Raw genomic sequence first — 7,256 nt, forward strand, 5'->3', positions numbered from 1 at the left:
AAAAGCATATTTGTATCTAATGTACATAAACATTTACTTTTCAATGCCGCAATATAATCAAATAACAGTGTTTTTCTTATTCTCAAAACATAACCGTACTGACTACGTGCAGCACTTTAACACTGTGTGAAATCCAAACCCCATTATTTTAGGCCTGGCTAATCTTGCTAGGTGGACACAGCAATAAAACCTCATCGCAAAAGATGTACTGTACTAAACATTTAAACACACTCACTGAGCAGCCCAATCTAACCTGCCAGAAAGCCATTGTTTAGATGTTTCAGTGTGTGAGCGGCCCAAATGAAAGAACACACAGATGGAAAATGGATTTTTTTTTGTCACCAAATGTTTCTTTAGCATAACAGAAACAAGAGTTTATTTCTTTTATCCCTCTTCTTTTGTTCACACCACATTCTTTTAAGGCAGTCTCATGGGGCAGGAGAGTTTGAAATACATGCACAGGTATTTCCAATTATACGTGGAGAAACAGATGGTAAATGAGGTTGATTGAACATTAAAATAACAGTAGCTCATGGTGACACCATATAAAAGACAACAAAAATTAAAAAAGTTCATACATAACTCACATCTCATGTACAAAAGCTGTGCGACCGAGTCTCCTCTCGCAGAGAGAGTGTCCCCTGAAAGCTGCTCGTATTTTATCCACTCTGAGGTGATGGAGGGATATGCCTGGAGGAGAGAAATGAAAAGGATCCGAGTGAAAATTAAATGGCTCCGTCTGGCAGTCAGCTCAGCGGGGGCCTAGGGTTAATCAGAGGGGGTGAGAAAAAGAGAAAGAGAGAGAGAGAGAGGACGACAGTGATGCAGACAGACTGGAAAGCATCAGAGAGACAGAAACAGAGCAAGAGGAGAGACTAAGAGAGCAGCGAGTGTGAGATACAGTCAAAACCAGACAGAAAGATTCATCAGAATGGAAAGACACAGGGACAGGAGGCATGTTTAGAGAGGCTCGGCTGCCCTCAGAGACCTTTTGAACCTTCCGCAGCGGGTCCGTCTGTGAGTCAGCACTACATGAGGTGCTGTATGTGTGTGATGTGCATCAGTGAAAGCGCAGGTGTGTGTTGAGGGGAGGGACTTTTTCAATCTCAGTCTCTATTGAACCTCACCATAGGTATAGCAATATACTTGAAATTTAAATCTAAATTCAAATACTTGAAATCTTATTTAATTGTATAGTTGAAGTTTTTTTTTTTTTTTTGGCCTACAGCTTATTTAATACATGATCGAGGCATGGACTCCACTACATCCCTGAAGGTGTGCTGTGGTTTCTGGCACCAAGATGTTAGCAGCAGATCCTTTAAGTCCTGTAAGTTGCGAGGTGGGGCCTCCATGGATCGGACTTGTTTGTTCAGCACATCCCACAGATGCTCGATTGGACTGAGATCTGGGGAATTTGGAGGCTATGTCAACACCTCAAACTTGTTGTTGTGCTCCTCAAACCATCCCTGAACCATTTTTGCTTTGTGGCAGGGCACATTATCCTGCTGGAAGAGGCCGCATGAGGTTTCCATGAAAGGATGTACATGGTCTGCAACAATGCTTAGGTAGGTGGTACATGTAAAAGTAACATACACATGGATGGCAGGACCCAAGGTTTCCCAGCAGAACATTGCCTCTGCCGTCTTGCCTTCTTCCCATAGTGCATCCTGGTGCAATATGTTCAACATGGGCACCCTGACTGGTCTGCGGCTATACAGCCCCATACGTGACAAACTTTGATGCACTGTGTATTCTGACACCTTTCAATCAGAACCAGCATTAACTTCTTGAGAAATTTGAGTTACAGTAGCTCGTCTGTTGGATCGGACCACACGGGCCAGCCTTAGCTCCCCACGTGCATCAATGAGCCTTGGCTGCCCACAACCCTGTCGACGCCGTTCCTTCCTTGGACCACTTTTGATAGATACTGACCACTGCAGACCAGGAACACCCCACAAGAGCTGCAGTTTTGGAGATGCTCTGACCCAGTCGTCTAGCCATCACAATTTTCCTGCTTCTAACACATCGACTTTGAAGACAAAGGCTGAATCCGAAAACCTGGGCAGCTGATTTGTTGCCTCACTGCCTTCTCAGACAATGACTTATAAAGCAGCGTTTGTGCATGAAGGTACCTCACGAATTTCAGACAAACTTCTGAGGCAGCGTAACAGTTTAAAGATCTACAGCAAAATAGCACGAGCTTTGTTGAGAACTAAACAAATATTTAAAGGTGCCCTAGAACCTTTTTTAAAAAGATATGATATAAGTCTAAGGTGTCCCCTGAATGTGTCTGTGAAGTTTCAGCTCAAAATACCCCATAGATTTTTTTTTTAATTCATTTTTTTAACTGCCTATTTTGGGGCAACATTATAAATGAGCCGATTCAGGGCTACTGGCCCTTTAATTCTCCTGCTCCACGCCCACGGAGCTCACGCTTGCCTTGAACAAGTTTACACAGCTAATATAACCCTTAAATGGATCTTTACAAAGTGTTCATCATGCATGCGTCGGATTATGTGAGTATTGTATACTGTTATATTGTTTACATTTGATTCTGAATGAGTTTGAGGCTATGCTCTGTGGCTAACGGCTAATGCTACACTGTTGGAGAGATTTATAAAGAATGAAGTTGTGTTTATGAATTATACAGACTGCAAGTGTTTAAAAATGAAAATAGCGACGGCTCTTGTCTCCGTGAATACAGTAAGAAACAATGGTAACTTTAACCACATTTAACAGTACATTAGCAACATGCTAACGAAACATTTAGAAAGACAATTTACAAATATCACTAATAATATCATGTTATGAATCATGTCAGTTATTATCGCTCCATCTGCCATTTTTCACTATTGTTCTTGCTTGCTTACCTAGTCTGTTGATTCTGTGCAGATCAAGATGTTAATACTGGCTGCCCTTGTCTAATGCCTTTCATAATGTTGGGAACATGGGCTGGCATATGCAAATATTGGGGGTGTACATATTAATAATCCCGACTGTTACATAACAGTCGGTGTTATGTTGAGATTCGCCTGTTCTTCGGAGGTCTTTTAAACAAATGAGATTTATATAAGGAGGAAACAATGGAGTTTGAGACTCACTGTATGTCATTTCCATGTACTGAACTCTTGTTATTCAACTATGCCAAGATAAAATAAATTTTTCATTCGAGGGCACCTTTAATAACTACACTAGTAATTTGTTGCTAGAAATGACATCAAAAATGGAAAACGCTGGTCAAAAACATACATTTACACACCAAATGACCAGCAAATGCAACTTTTGAACGCCATCTTTATTTTTCTAGCTCAACTGTCACAGAATGGAAAGCACAGGATTGTAGGATATCAAAGGTAGTGAAGGATTCATCTATGCTCCCTTCAAAAGTCGATCAGATGAAGGTATCTCAGGAGACAGGAAGTGAAGCTAACATTGGATTCGGACGTGCCTTGATGCCTTTGTTTCTACCTTGAAATGTGTCCTCCGAAGGCAATATTTTCCAGCTTTCAGATGCAGCCAAAATGTTAATTTGCTGCCTAATATATCCCACCTACTAACAGGTGCTGTGATGAAGAGATAATCAGTGTTATTCACTTCACCTCTCAGTGGTCATAATGTAATGCCTGTAATTATATATATATATATATATATATATATATATATATATATATATATATATATATATATATATATATATATATATATATATATATATATGTATATGTGTGTGTATGTTTTTTTTTTTTCAGAGAGAATACATTTTTTATAACATTTAAAATAATATTATAAATGCTATAAAAATGATTTATTTACATTTATTCTCCAAAATGAGTTTTCTAAAATGTAAAAGAGATAGATAGAAAAGCTTAAAAAGCTATTGAATTATTCACAAATCTACAAAATGTCATATTTTACTTTCATTATTTTCCTCAGTTTGAAAATATGCAGTCCATATGCTCATTTTACAAGGATGGGTCAGCTTGCATCCATGTGCTTATGACAGTGTGCTAATCTCAGTCTGGGCAGCTGCTTCTAGTGAAGGCTAAATATCTTCAATTTGATATATATTGAAAGTTCAGCTGAGTAGTCAGAAGCCATTATCAGCAGTTTAACTCCGCACAGGCTTCTGAAGTCAATTATGCTGCATATTATATGCGACTGAAAGCACCCATTTGACATAAAGTACTTACAGTGTCTATAAAATAGCTGTGCAAATACAGTAATGTCCTTTGGCCTAATATATAGGAATATGAGACAATCACAATGAAGAAGCTCTCAAAACGCTGTTGGAGGCCTTCAGAAGGGAAAGTTACATCACCTGAAGAGATGAGTAACTTTTTTAAAAGGGTTTTTCTAACGCTACACTGCATCAAGGCTTCTTGGTGAGGAAATTAAGGAAAGTTGTTTTTTTTAACAACTTTGAAACTTTAGTGGAGAAGTGTTCCAAATTTCCAAAAGAAAAGCAATTTCACGCTTCATTCCAAGATCCAAACACTACCTTATTGGAATTAAAACTCTTACACACCAAGACTCGAACACTTTGTTAGCACATTAATACCACTTAATTATCAGTATAACACATCTTGTTAACACAACCTCCCATGATAATATCATTAATAGCATCACCAAATACCTTTTGAATCCTAAATTGCCCTCAAAAACAACAATTTCAACTCTTTAATATATAAATACATTGAAGTACTTAGGGCTTTATTTGGATTTTGGTGTGAATTCAGGAAACTGTGCTGACAAAATTATATACTTGAGCAGCATTAAAAAGTAAATAACACTGTTTCATAGAGTAAATATTAAATCCAAACTCTTTATGGGATCTCAATATGGTTGGTAAACTAACTTGTCAGCAATGCTTAAATCTCAAAATCTTAATTTTTTTTTAATTTTTTTTTTTTTTTTAAAGGTCTCTGCAAAATATATATAAGGAAGATGTGACACAGCAGGAAAATTGTGTCAGATCCTGAACACACACGTCCTTCATTGGGAGCTGAACTTATGCTACTGGGAAGAAAGTACAAGTTACCACTGTGTTTAAAAAAAAATAAAAAAAAAACGCTCTATATTTTGATGTTTTGGATCTTTGATGTGACTAATGCCACTCAGTTAATCGTTGTACTCTACTGTCCTCTAGTGTCGACAGAAGAAACTACAAAACAGATAATGGAAATGTCTGCGAAAATAGATGGTCGTACTGTTGTGGATGTATGGCATTAATCACTAATCAGAGTGGTATAACAAAGAAGCCTCAGGTGTTTAAAAAAAATTAAAAAATAAGATAAAATTGTGAAACAAAAAATAGTGTGTACCGATCATCCAATCGACCATCTCGATCTGTTTCCTAGACAACATTCTTAAACATCCAAAGTAAGCCACTGTAGAAAAATCATTCGTTTTTCCACCATCTCGATGTGTTTAAAAGACAGCATTCTTAAACATCCAAAGTAAGCCACTGAGCTAACATAGGCTACACTTACCATTTTTCTGTCCATAAATTGATGTCAAAGGCAATTTACATCCATTAAAATGCCCTAAACATCCCAGCCAATTAATCTATTTAATGAAATCATCCATACTTTTGTAGGCTACTTTGTCTTTCTAAGATTCAGATCTCAATCATTTGTCTAAAACAGCACAAATGGATTTTGTCATCACTCTGAATAGGATTTGATGGACAGATGAATATATGACTGACATTCTCGTTACAAGTGTACTCGTATGCATTGTCACCACTAGATGGCAGTCATCCGTCACAAATGCATAACCCTAGAATAGAATAGAATAGAATAGAATAGAATAGAATAGAATAGAATAGAATAGAATAGAATAGAATAGAAGACATAGCTTTTGTTTCCACACAACCATTGCCAGATGAAATTGTATTATTAAAATGATTGGAACTTTCACATGTAGGCTAAATGAACAAAGATCTCCAAATCCTTTAGAGTGAATAAAAAGGCTTATTTTAATTTCATACCTCCAAAGATGCAGAGGTCTTTAAGAACACATCTTTGCATCTTCCAAACAAAGATTAGGTCTCTCGTGTCTCTCAGACACATATATGAAAAACTGCCAAACTCATAGTTGCCTAACTTGATCTGCTTGTACCTTCTACTGTAGCACAAAACACATACAGTAATTAAACTAGAGTAATTAAGATGAGTCACTGGGAGCCACTTTTATTCTCAGAGTAAGAGATATCTGCATAAATATGTTTTCACTTGCTCGGTTGTAAATGAATTTCAATCAGTTATTCAAAGATCTCAGTTGTCTTCAAACATAAATATTTATTATGGACAACCAACATGTACCACAGTGACACATATAAAAACAGTTATACACACTGTTTTTATATTGTGCTGTAATGCTAAATATCAGTCTTGTGTCTACGGCTGATCACAACAGTGCTGATATTCAGAACAATAACATTTGTGTGATATCGCTTAATTTTGTAGAGGAGACTTTTATCTTATACATTCACTGGCTGCACACTTCAGAATCTCACAGGATGCGTAGAGCATTGACATTACCGACAACAATATTCGAAAGACCCAAGACTTTTCTAGTTTAATATGAGGCTTTCTCATATTTGTTCTAGACAATCCTGTGGCAGGTTGCATGCTTAAACTAGTCCTAAAAGTCATATAAGTTTTTTTTTTGTTTGTTTGTTTGTTTGTTTTTTTCATAATTATATAAAAAAGTAGTCTTAAAAAACTAGTTCTTCAAACTCGTTCTTAACATAGTGGCTACGTTTTTGAAATTGGCCCCTGGTTCCTCAATATATATATATATATATATATATATATATATATATATATATATATATATATATATATATATAATGAGAAAATAATCCATATTACATATAAAACAACAAAAATATTGAAAATTATGACATTAAAAAGACCGCAAGTCACACATATTTCTTAAGGAACACTGTCCAACAGCGACACCCACAGGTAAATTTACAGCAGGAGACATGCCTCCCTTTGCTCTCATAGGAAACCATAGAAAATCATTAGACCCCCGGCGTGCGGTGGGTTTTGTGGGGGGTAATTGAGAATGAATGGGGCAAAGTCACATGAGAGGAGGCAATGTCTCCATCGCGCTATGATTGTATGTAATTGGTTATGATTGGATATGATTGGTTTGTGTTATAAATCCCGCCTCTTGTTTACGTGCACATTCTGCGCGTCAGTTTGACTGAACAAATGATGGCGTCAGTGGGAAGATTAATTGAAAAG

This window comes from Chanodichthys erythropterus, chromosome 4 (assembly GCF_024489055.1).
Source record: "Chanodichthys erythropterus isolate Z2021 chromosome 4, ASM2448905v1, whole genome shotgun sequence".
NCBI lineage: Eukaryota > Metazoa > Chordata > Actinopteri > Cypriniformes > Xenocyprididae > Chanodichthys > Chanodichthys erythropterus.